This window comes from Orcinus orca, chromosome 1 (genome assembly GCF_937001465.1).
Source record: "Orcinus orca chromosome 1, mOrcOrc1.1, whole genome shotgun sequence".
Taxonomy (NCBI): Eukaryota; Metazoa; Chordata; class Mammalia; order Artiodactyla; family Delphinidae; genus Orcinus; species Orcinus orca.
In genome coordinates, this window is record NC_064559.1 from 1,324,827 (window position 1) to 1,338,056 (window position 13,230).

The following is a 13,230-nucleotide window of genomic DNA, read 5'->3' on the forward strand; positions in this document are numbered from 1 at the left end:
GGAAGATGAGCTGTAATGTTTATCAAGTGCCTAGTAAGTAGCCTGGCCCATAATAAATACTTGGCTAATTGTAGATGTTAGTTTCATTTTTAGTTTTATTTCCAAACATTGCTCTTTACTTTTGGAACTCTAAAATTTGTTTTGAGAGTGGAGGACTTGTTGTTTGGATTCCTCCAACACTCTGTATATTCTGTACTTCTATCCCTACATCATTTATATTAATGGAATAAATGATCTTTGGTCTGGTGATTCCAAGGTGACGAGGAGCTAAGTGGAGGTTCAGTATACACCTGGAAGTATGGATTTTCATGCCCAGTGCAAATGTGGGAAAGGCATTATTCCCACATTATAAAGGGGGTAAAGACCTCCAACTTGAGGAGACTGTGGGTTCAGAGATGAGAGATTTACAGGTACTGTGTTTATCCTACAGGGTACCACAGGGGCTTTTATGTTCTGTAGCAAGAATTTGCACCTTATACCCTTGTAGTTAGAAGTAAAGCATACCACATAACTAATATCTAGTAAGCATTAGAGTTAGAATAAATACCATTTATTTAACGTTTCCTTTGTGTTAAGCATTTTACAGTTACAACATATGGATGGATACTATATTGTAATGGTTAAGAGTGTAGTTTTTTGAGCTGGATAATCCTGGATTGGAGTCTCATCTTTATTACCTCTTTTTTTTTCTGTTTTATTGAGGTATAATTGACAAAATTGTAAGATAGTCAAAGAGTATATCATGATGATTTGATATACATATGCGTTGCAAAAGGATCCTTCCCATCATGTTAATTAATACATCTAACAGCTCATGACACCTTTTTCCTTTTTTTCTTTTTTTGGTGAGAACACTTAAGTTCTATTCTCTCAGAAAATGTTAGTTATACAATACAGTATTATTGACTGTAGTAACTATGTTATACAGTAGCTCCTCAGACCTTATTCATCCTGCAGCCGAAAGTTTGTACCCTTTTACCAGTCTTCCCCTCTTTTCCCCACCCACACCCCAGCCCCTGGCAACCAGTTTTCTACTCTTGTTTCTATGAGTGTGGCTTTTTTTCTTTTTAGATTCCATATATAAATGATATCATTCGTATTTATCCTGTCTGGCTTATTTCATCAGCATAATGCACTCCTGTTTCATCTATATTATCACAAATGAAAGGATCTCCTTCATTTTTTTAAGGCTGAATAATATTCCATTACCTCTTAAATGAGTGACTTTTGGTACATTGTTTACACTTTCTAAGCCTCAGGGTTTCTTTTCTTCTGTTAAAAAAAAAAAAAATATATATATATATATATACACTAACAGGTTATTTTCTGATATGTGGAATGTTTGTTGAATCAACAAGTAATTAGTTGAGATCATAAATGTGACACTTAGCACTGTATTAACATTTATTAATACTCTCCCTGTTAATTTCTACAATAAATTGTATAATAAGTAACAATAATAATAGTACTACTAGTAGTTTTAGAAAATGCATAGGATGTGCCAGGCATCATATACTGTACTACCCTTCTTCATGTGTACCACAACTTACATGTGGATATCATCTTCCTCGTTGTTTCCTTTAAAGAAAATTGAAGCTCAGCAAGATTGAGTAGCTTGCTCCAGATGTGAACTCAGGTCTGAATCACTCCACATATAGGTTCTTAATGACTCCATGTCTTTAATTCCGCATCTGCATTTGTTTGTTGTTGTTGTTTTTAACTTTCCAAGCATCTGATCTGAAATTCCTTTCTCTTTGGGGAATTTTCCACTTTGTGGGTCTTGGTGAGAAACAGAGCCTTCCTCTCGTTATACAAGCTGAACATGTCAGATACACTGTTTACTCACATGCTCAGTCTCCCTTACAGATGGAAAACAGTCGGGCGACCTCGGGTTGGCCAACTGCACCCCTCTCTTGGATTTTGAATGACAAATAAATGATGTAAAGAAGCAAGGCCAGCAGTGCTGGGTCAACCTCCTGTTTCCTGTTCCTGCTTGGTAGCAAGGCCAGCTGGGACTTATAACATCACTTTGGCCTGATCCTATAATTGCAATAGCATAGCCTTGGCTTTCGGTTGTTTAATCTGCTTCTAGTTACTGAGACCTAACCATAAACTTCCAGAAGTTTCCTTTTCTGCTCAAATTAGCCGTATCTGGTTCCTGATGATTACAAATAAGACCTTTCCTGATATACAATGGTGACCTACTTATCCAGGCAGATGTAACATCGTCCTGGCAGGGACAGAGGGCAGGCAAGTTCCTTGAACAGCTGATCAAGAAGAAAAAGACCTAAGAAGGAAGAACTGAAGCCAGTTCTGCTTGTGTTATAATTCTACCCGCAGCTGCCTCTGTTTCACAGACCACATGCTAAGGACCGTGTCCCTTCCCCTGTAACAGACGAGCAAAGTAGACCCAGGCCTTCCAACCCAGAGACCAGCTGAGCTGTACCGTGGACAATCTAGGATGTGAAAGACTTCACTCAATGTCTTTGTCACTTGACACATTGTTCCTCTCTTTGGGAAGTAGCTTCTTTGTGTGACAAAAATATGCTAAACCAACACTTAAGTGGACACAGGTGAAAGATGCCAAAATTAGCTACAGAAAAAAACGCGTAAAGACTTGTATTTTCTGTTATTTGAAGGTGTTAAGACCCCACGTAGAATATGAGTCCTTTAAAGGAAAGTTGTGAATGGCCCAGGGAATGTTGAATTTCCATGTGGCAATATGTTCTTGATCGGTCATGATGATGATGATGGTAGCATCAGTAGCATTTATCAGTGTTTCCTGGGTGAGAGGCACTTTATCCTAATGACCTTTTATCCCCATGACGACCCTGTGAAGGAGGAAATACTGTTTCAGCATCTTCAGGGTTTTTCTTTCCTTTTTTTTTTTTAATCAGGAATTTATCCTAGATCACAGTTGGGTGGTTGAACGACCAGAACTGGACACTAGCCTTTCCTGAATTCCCAGAGTGTGATCTTAGCAGTTGTATTGCCTGATGCAGAGCCATGTAAATGTTGCCAAAGCAATGAAACGTGTACCTATTTCTAAGAGATTCTAACTCAGAAGCTCTGGGGTTCAGTGCAGAGCAGTTGAGTGTGATCGTCTTTACAGACAGTAGACAACTTAAGAGAAGTTGTTTAAAGTATATTTGCATATTGCACTGCACTGTCACATCTGTGACTGGTTAGCTATTGAGTCACTAACACAAATCCCAATCCCATCTCTAATCTCATTCATCTCTTGTATGATATTGGACCTAATTGAGGCAGTTTTTTTTGTTCTTTCCCACAAACACACATCGAACATCCAAAACATGCTTACCGTTTGTGAGCATATTCTCTTAGTTATTTAGGAGTTGAGTAAGAGTGAGAGAGAAGGGCTTCCCTGGTGGCGCAGTGGTTGAGTGTTCTGCCTGCCGATGCAGGGGACGCGGGTTCGTGCCCCGGTCTGGGAAGATCCCACATGCTGCGGAGCGGCTGGGCCTGTGAGCCATGGCTGCTGAGCTTGCGCGTCCGGAGCCTGTGCTCCGCAACGGGAGAGGCCACAACAGTGAGAGGCCCGCGTACCGCAAAAAAAAAAAAAAAGAAAGAAAGAAAAAGAAAAAAAAGAGTGAGAGAGAAAAAGACACATAAATATGAAATACGGTCATCATTTTTTTAATATCCTTTATGTTGTTAATCCCTCTTAGCAATTACTGCCATTCACTCATTTGTATTATTTGGGGTATAGCAGTTTATTCGCACAGCATTTTTACATATGGCTTATCATTTGTATTCTATTTTAATAACACTAATAATTATAGACTATTGACAAACTCATCAGACCCTACATATTTATTTCAAAATCATGAAAATAAGGTGGAAAATGAGGTGTAAAGTGGAAAATCTATGTGTGTGTTTTCATTGGTGGAGTGAGGAGCTACCTGAATATCACTCCTTTAGCTTTTCCTTCAAATGGTGCACTTTTTCCTCCATGCATAGGAGTCACTTCCATTAGGTAAACAGTAGTCTTGAGGGCAAACCTCAGAAGTAGAAACAGGAGAACTTTTCAGTTACGGTAAAATCAAACATATTTTTCTTCAGTAGTGAAAAAAAAATTCTTCATGAGAAGTTCAACCACCATGAGTTCCATGGTGAATAACTTTCCCCTTATAGATGCAACTTCCCCCAGAATTCTGAGAAATGTCGGTAGAGAGGGGTGTTGCATACACCTGTTTCATTTCCCTCTGACTTTTCCTTCTCCTTTCTCTATTGACATTAAAATCTATGGTGAAAGCACATAGTAAGCAGTCTAGGACAATTGATATGACATTTGATCTAAATCTCCACAGTCTGTTTTAGATGGGGATGCTGTGAGAGTCACAGGAGGGGAAAAAATCTAGAATTATTCTTATGTGATCAGATGTTCTAAAATAACAAGAGCAAATCTTATTTCTAGCTAACAACATAGCATTCCTTATGTGATGTCATATTATGGCAGAAAAGAAATATATGCGTCTATTTCCTTCTATATTAAAACTGCTAAGGAGTGGGGACCAATGAACTAAATCAATTGTTTTGGGTTCAGGTTGTAGTTTTTAGTAGCCATCCTTCTTAGCAAGTTTTCAGAAGCAAATGTAGTTGGTTTACTATCACCACTAAATGTGCAATTGTGTAGATTTGTGGAAAAAAGTATTATCAAATATATATACTTTAAAATGACTTGTGTAAATTTATCTATTCATATTATTATTCTCCCCAAGTAAATCAGAATCTACTATATACTATGTTTTTCTTCTATAGCTTAATAGGGGAATGTATGTTGAAACTTATTCAAATATTTATTAGGTGTCTACTAAGTGCCAGGCACTCTACTAGGCAGTAGAGATGTTGTATTAGAGGTGGAAAATGTCCTTGACCTCCAGAACTGATACTCTTGTAAGAGAAATACTGGGTCAAACTAAGTCAACAGTTTCTTTGCTACAGAGCTTTTTACGAGTCTTGTGAATTATGAGTCTCTGATAAGGAGATGTAGTGGACAACAGATCCCAAATTTATTTGAAATCTTTTCCTTCATGGACTGTCTCATAGGATTTATGATCCACTGAACACACCTGGAGAGACACTAGTATTCTGCAGTGGTTAGTTAATTGTTTTCTATTAAACAACTATATACTGAATCCATGATATTATTATCTGGATTTTTTGGAGGATACAATGATGTACATGGCCACTGTGATGATAAGGGGGTCCAGTTTAGTTAAGAAGAGAAACCACAGGAGTTATAACTTAATGTAACAAAGAAATACACACACGTATACATATATTTATATGTAAATTACTATTTATCTAGTATACAATGTCTTCTGAAGAAGATAGAGTTTTTTGTAACTTGGGATCTCACAGGAGGTTTCACAGAGAAAGTAGACCCTGAGCTGGGCAGAATTTCAGTAAGTTAATTTGGTTCTGACCGTACGATAAAATCAGGTATCTGCACTGGTCAATCTGACCTTGATGGAACAGCATTCCATTTGCAGGGAATAGTGTGATCAAACATGCAGTGGTGGAGATTGCCAGCTTGTAATATTCCAGTACCTGGAAAGTGTTGGAACATCTGCTTTCTCCACGGTCTAGAAAAGTGAATCTCGAGTGAAATGCACGTATAATGGAGGCCAGTGCTCTTTGCTTTGTACACTGCTTTGATTCTACAACATGCAACAATGTAGTGATCTGTTTCATTTTGTCATTATTCGAGAGGGTTCTTAGTAACAGGAGTGGAAAAGGAAGACCTCTCTTCCTGTGTTTCTGCCCCATGCTCTTAAGCCAGAAAAGGTACCAACATCACTGACCTGACCTTGTCTCAGGTATCTATCAGGATCTACTAGAATCATTCTAGTGAAAGGTAACTAGACGTCCAAAGGACTTAAAAGATACACTATAACCTTTGTATACTTTATATACCTGGTGAAACAAAAATGTCACCTGAGTGGTCCCCTTCCCTAGAAATACCAGTATGTTTTTCCAGTGCATGGCAGAACTTTGCAGGTAAAACTGGGATAAAGGTGAAGAACAGTCTTAAAATTCTAGTCCTTGAACAGCACCTAACACACAACAGGTTTTCAATAATCTTAGCAACAGTATTCACAAATAATGACCATCAGCGTAACTGCTCTTTTGTGCCAAAATACATTACCATATTACTTTTTTTCCTTCAGCTTTACAACTTGGGTTCTATTATTGTTTCCATTTTACAGATTAGGAAAGTGAGGCTCAGAGATGCTAAGTCACTTGGGCAAGGTCACAGAGCTTGTAGGAGATAAACTGCACCCTTACTGTTGGATCCTACAAACCAGACCATAATTTAAGTCCTTCAAAATATACCTCAGAACATTTGAGTAAATTAATGAATAAATCCTTCTAGTCAGACTGACCAGATTATTATATCAGCTATAAGTGGAGGAAAGTCATAATCATAGTTAGACAGTTAATACAGTAATTTACTTGCTTTGAATTTTCTAAATGATGTTTAGCTGGTAGTTTCATGATGATAACCATCGAATAAAAACAGGCATATTTTGGTGTTTGGAATAAGATCTCATATTGAGTAAAATACATATTGATTCCTAGACCTATATGACGTGAGTAACAGATGACATTGAGATGCCATCTAGAAGTACTCCTGTGCAGTTCATCATGTCAACCCAGCTAATAATTTTAGAATGTTCAGAGTGAATAATATATGCAGCCATAAAGCATATTTCTAATCAATGCAAATAATATTTTTCCTATGCTAAACCCAGAGTTAAGTTATAACACGCATCATAAGATTAATGGGCCATTTTTTCTTCATCACTTTGCTAAATTACTTAGTCTGGAAACCATTCAGAAGGTTGCGAATTGGAGCTGAGCAGTGGTAGTGAGACTGTGCCTCTGATGATGAAACTATTTCCACCCCGACCCCTACCACTCCCTTCTTGGGAAAGAAGGCAACATTTCTCCTAGAAAAAGTCACAGGTTCATAAGCTGGCTTGTATAATACATTTGGAGGAATAGTGTGTCTTTTAAGCAGAGCCTATCTCGGCATATAAAATAATTTTTACCTACCATTTAATGAAATTAACTCTCACTTTGAGGCTAGGTCTTTTGCCGTTTGACTCCTGGATCACGTCTATGGATATATTTTTTTCTTGAGATGAAGTGTGAACCCAAAATAGTATCCATCATTCAGTCTATCTAGCTGATGTACATCATCTGAAGCACAAGCTCCCTGAGGCCAGGCACTTTATCTGCTCTATCAGTGTAGCCCTGATGCCTAGTGTCTAGCTTTTGGAGATTCTTAATAAACATTTGTACTGAATAAGGTATGTATATGGTGAGCAAAAGTTGGCTTCCCATTTTACAGTCAAGAGTATCCCACTCATGTTCTGTGAACACTGGATAGCAGAATCTTACTATGTTATTTTTCTGTTCCCTTTGCAAGTTTCCTGAAAGGGCATTCCTGTCCTTAGAATGTCCATCTCCTCCTGTCTTCCTGGAGAATAACTCTTCTTTCTTAAATACTTAGTCCCATTATAGACTCTTTAAGATTGAATGTATTACCTCCTTACAAACAGAAAAATGCAGTGCTTTTTTTTTTTGGACATTTATCACCAGAAAATTATTCTAACACCTGAAATTCTGGACCTAAAATGCCTGGACTAGTGGTTCTCAAAGTCTGGTACCCAGGCCAGCACATCAGCTGCACATAGGAATTTTTAGAAATGAAAGTCTTGGGCCCTGCTCCAGACCTACAGACTCAGACACTCTGGGGGTGGGGCCCACTACCTGTTTCAGCAAGCTCTCTTGGTGATGCTGATGCATACTCAAGTTGGAGACCCACTGCTTAGACCTAGAGCTTAAGGTTTAGGCTTTGGACAGATCTGAGTCCTAAACACTACTGAGACACTGGAGTGACCATGAGCAAGCTACTTCTGGGAACCTCTTACCATCTGTGTGCCTTGCTTAGCTAATAGTGATTTTAATTAATTAGAATAATGCACACGGTGTACTCAAGAGAGTAACCAAAGCATACTTCATGTTCCATAAATTCTAGTTGTTTACCATTATCATCAATCAGAGCTTACTGACACATCCTGAAGACATTCTTCTAATAAGTGTAATAATGTGGTTTATAAAATTAACAGCTTAGAAGAGCATATTACGAAGTTCATCAGACAGGGTCTCAGCAGGAAATCAGGGGTACATCAGTAAGGATAAATTGAGCCCAATGTAGAGAATCAAGAGAGAGTGTAGTGCCCTGGGTTCAGTAAAAGTGTGGCTACTTTATAGGAGATGAAAGAGAAAGGAAGCCTTGCTGGAGAGAGAGTCCTGCCCAAAGATGCTGTGACGCCCCACAGAGAAGCACTATACGTTAGTTGGGGGATGCAGCCAACTCCCAGCAATTTGGCAAGAATTAATACCCTAACTTCACTCCCCTCCTTCGTTCCCTACAGTCTTCTATTGGTACTCTTCATTGGTGAGCCAAAAGGAAGCCAGAGCAAGGACACTTACTAAGATAGGCCATGCAAGCCATCCATATAGAGTTGGGTGGAGAAAGGATGTGGAAGGGCAAAGAGGACATATTTCCCACAGGTGGTGAGCGAGCTGTAAAATCACTCGCCCTTCTAACATCATTGCCATTGCAGGAGCACGGAGGAGCAAGTGGTTAGTTCTGACTTGGCAGATCCAGGAGACTGCAGGACAGAACTGGTATATGAGTTGGGCTTTAAAGGTAGATTTGAATTTTAATGGAGAGTATGGAGTAAGAAATGGTGAAGAACCAAGGGAAAGGGAGATTCATTGCAAATGGAGAAAAGAAAAGTGGCATAAAGACAAGGAAAGTCAAGACTTATGGAAGAGATAGCAAATACTCTGCGTGTGACTGGAGCAGAGAATGGGCAGACGAAGGCTGGAAGTTAAGATGAAGTCATCCTCGAATAACATTAAAGTTTCCTCCTTTAACCTCAATTTCCACCTTCTACTCCCTTCACTAACATTGGAAAATTAAAAGTGAATTTGACTGGGCTGGTGACAATGGCAGTATGAAGCAAAGAGAGGAGAATAAGAGTGAAAAATTTAGTAGTACCTTGGTGAAGCTGGGTAAATGATGGGCGGTGGTGTCACGTCAAAGCATGGGCAAGTGATTGTGACAAATATAGGCTTACTTCTCGACTATATGACTTCAGTTAAGGTACTTAAGCCCTCTAGGCTGCAGTCTCCCAACCTGTAAAATGGGGATAAAACCTCACTTCCTCCAAGGTTTCTGTGAGGATCTAATGAGAAATGGAAGTAAGAGTTGAGTCCAGTAATCAGTTTTTAATACATATAAACTAATGTGAGGATAAGGGTAAGAATACTTGCTATCATTTATTGAATACTTATTATGTGTCCAATATTGTGCTAGTCTATTTACATATCTTTTCTCACTTAGCTTTCTTTTCTCTTATCTGCCTTTCTATAGGCAAGAGATAACTGATGGCTCAGTTATGAGGAAACCCAGTTGTGAGGAAAATGTCAGAGGGAAAATGTACCAGAAAGTTAATTCCTAATGGATCTGTCAGCCTTAAACAGAGCATGTCTGTGCTAAAATGTGTAAAATATCTGTGCTAAAACTACTCAGTTGGACAAGTTTTGATAAAGTATTAACTTAATGAATAGGCATAAACAGCTTGGAGCTTTCTGGAGGGTATGTGGTAATATTAGTATTGGTGTGATGACTTTTGAAAGTTCTATGGCGTATAGAAGTCAAAAAGAAGACCCGGAAAGGGGGAAAACTCTCTCTGAAAGTTATTGGGGAAGTCTGGCTAGTAAGACTCCAAAAGGGAGAATCAGTAAGAGGCCAGGTTATTCATAGGCCTTCTAAGAATGTGTCCATGAGAAATATTTACAATGATTGGATGCCGGAATAAAGGAGAACACTGGCTCCATAAATGGTAACTTATTTTATACAAACAGGCTAATGATAAAAATAATGAAAATCTGATGGATTTTTGAGAGTTTCATTGACCAAACTGAGACAAAAGTGCATAACAGCTAGATGCTCATAGTTTTAATCAGTTCACTTTGGAGTCAAGCAAAGAGAGCACCTGAAATGATAAGGGACGTTTATGCAAGGTCACAAAGATTTTTGGTGGTGCATTTGGGATATAAACCCATTTCCGTAAGAATTCTTTCAGAAGTCAAATGTTTGCTTGTCAAAAATAGCATGAACTTACTTCCAGGAAAAGTTCCTAAGAAAAAATAATTTGAGTAATGAAGAACACTGATGTAACAGTTAATTTAAGAACCCAGAAATAGAGGTAAAGAGTAAAGCAATTATGGGTTAAGAGTCTGCATAAATTCCCCTGGAAGGGGGATATGGTCAGAGATGGCAATTTGAAAACAGTGAGTCACCAAAAGTAAAAGTTTAAATTACAAGCTGTTTTGGGGGTCTTCAAGAGAGATTTTATAGATTGAACAACAACAGCAGCGAGGATAAGATATAACGCTCTCATGTAGACTGCAGCCTGAAAAGAAAGCATTGCAGAAAAGCCACATCATCCTGAATTTACATTTCCGTGCATTTGAACAGATTGGAGAGCAGTAAAGTTGTTTTAAGAGCGAGTGATTTAAGTCAGCCAGCTTGTGAATAATACGAGATATTTTTGCATTTACATTAACTTATGTCCATAAATAACGAACTTTAACAATGAACAAAATCCATAATCCTGATAATGCTAAGAAAACTGGAAAGATACCTTTACCTTGAAAAGACAGGATAAAGAAGACAGCATAGAAATTTAGGGAGATTGCAGTTTTGGAAAAATCATATTAACATTTATTAGCTGCTACAGCTTTGAAATGTGATGATTTAAAGAAAGAAGTAGACTCTTGATTTCTAAAAGGTAATGTGTTGGCTGAAAGAGAAGAGAATCTTGTTGAGACCTAAAGTGTTCTTTTAAGGATATATTTCAATGTCATTTCAAAAAATAAACACATTTCCCATAACAAAATAGTGAGGTTACTGGAATAATGCAGGTGAAAGCTTTTTGGCCCGAAGGAGTTCCATCCTTTGGAACAAAGTTTTATTGTTGAACACACCATGACCCAGGCCTGTGAGTGCCAGCACAGTGGCTGTTTTTACAAGATCTGGTACAATATTCACAGTAGTTCTGGCCTTAGCACTAGGCAAGGATCATTCTTTTTGTATCTTCCTGATTGCTTCCTCTACAGAAATGGGATAATTCCTCCTCTTCTAAACTGGAAAGTAGTTTCTTCCCTCAATAAAACTAGTTTCTTCTCCAGGTTGAGCTTTTCCAACTCTTAGAGGTCTAAAATGAATGATATGAAACATACTATATTTGCATCTATTTTTATTTAAGAGTTATCTAAGGAGATTTATCTAATTAAATAGGAATTTCCTAACAGATGCCAAAATAAACAATCAACAAGTTTTCTTTAGAGATCATATATATTATATAACAAGATCCACCTAAGAGTTAAAATATAAATAGGTATAAAATTTAACTATTTGAAGATAATTTTTCTTCTTACCACTGAAGCAATAAGCAGGTAGTAGTACAATTTGGGGAAAACAATATTTCTGGCTTTTGTTTGTTTTATTTTAATTTGTGATATTCATGAGATCTTTTATGAAGCCTTTGGGTATATAGTAAAATTAATGGGTTTTTAACTTTGTATTGACTCGTATTTTTGTAGGTTTTAAATTTTTCTTCTGGCTTTAATTTATACTATCTCCTTTTACTTTTTCATTTAGAAATAACGTATTTTTCTCAGGATTGCAATCTCAGTGCAGTCCTCTACTTTTCTGTTTGTTGGACGTTCTCTTAGATGTCTACATTTTTGTCTAGTTAGTACATTTCTAGTTTTTTATACAATTGATAAGAACTCTTTAATCTTATGAATTCTTTATATTTTCTCTTTGGAGACAAGACTTATAGGGATTTCCTTGGGCTTAAACTAGAAATAAAAACGAATTTGCACATGAAATGTTGAAGGCTTTGTTACAAAGTGGGTTAACATTATATGTATGTTTGAAATAAACTACTTCAACCAGAGCACCTAGCTGTTAACCTCCAGATTAATATCTATCATAAAATATGTGCATGCCTCCAACACATGGCATTGCCTCCTATTACTGTATGTCCAGGAGAAATTGTTTTGTCTTGTAGCAAAAGGCATTAGCTCTTTGCACATTTTTTTTTTTTTTTAATGACAGCTATCCAAAAATCAAGCTGAACCCTTGTATGTGAGGACAGAAAAGGACAATGTTTAGACAGGTCTAATACCCAGTTGTACCTTTCAGTCACTTAGAGAGAAGGCTTAGACCCCTGAAGCCCAAAGTCACAGGTTTTTTAGGATTATGGTGGTATATACCTCCAGAAATGCGTTGTAGAAAATCCAAGTTAAATTAGGACTAAAATCCAAGTTAAATCTAGAACTGAAGTTTTACTGCCCCAAATACTTGTAAACTCTAGGTTACTGCTCTGTTGTCCATTTCATCAGTTGCAGAATATTCAAGTTCATCTTTCAATGCTAACAAGAACATAAAAATGCATTATGTCTAAAAGCAGAACATGATTGCCAAGCCAGATCTGCGCATTACCTGAGAATCTGGGGGGCCACCCAAGCGGCATCTACTTGTTTGCTACTGACCTTCAGTTAGACTTGCTCAAGAATTGTTACAATGTAATAACATACACCCTTACGTACTCGTGAGTTTATTGAAAACACACAGCAAATGTGCACACACACACACACATATACCCACCAGCACACCAGCATGCACCTACTCTAGAGCCTAGAATTTTAAGAGTCAGAACTTTTTATTTGCTTCTGGATTAAGATGGACCCTGTATTTCCTCAGCATGCTAATTAGAAACTCTATAAACAATTCAAAACCAGCTTCTTAAAATTCTGTTTTAAAAAAATTGATGTTAAATATTATCCTCAGAGAGTTCTACTCTGACTTTTCAAATTGTTTTTTTCTCCCTTCATGGGATAAACAGTTAGGGTTTCTTTTTGTTTGTTTTTTTATCTCTCATTGTAAAAAATTCTATCTTAAAAGCTGATTTATTATTTCTTCCTTAGCATGGATGACATGGGAACAAAGATGATATTTCATCAGTCTTGTTTTTATTTAAGTTGAAAGGTTATATATTTCTACTATCTACTGCAATAATGCTAAATATTTTTATAGTGCTTGTAAATCTT

At 37.4% G+C, this 13,230-nt stretch overlaps 1 protein-coding gene across 1 annotated transcript in view; it reads left to right on the forward strand.

Moving 5' to 3' along the window:
• LOC125964774 (metabotropic glutamate receptor 7-like) overlaps positions 1-13,230 on the forward strand; it is a 775,781-nt gene that overhangs the window by 23,834 nt on the left and 738,717 nt on the right. The window lies entirely within an intron of this gene.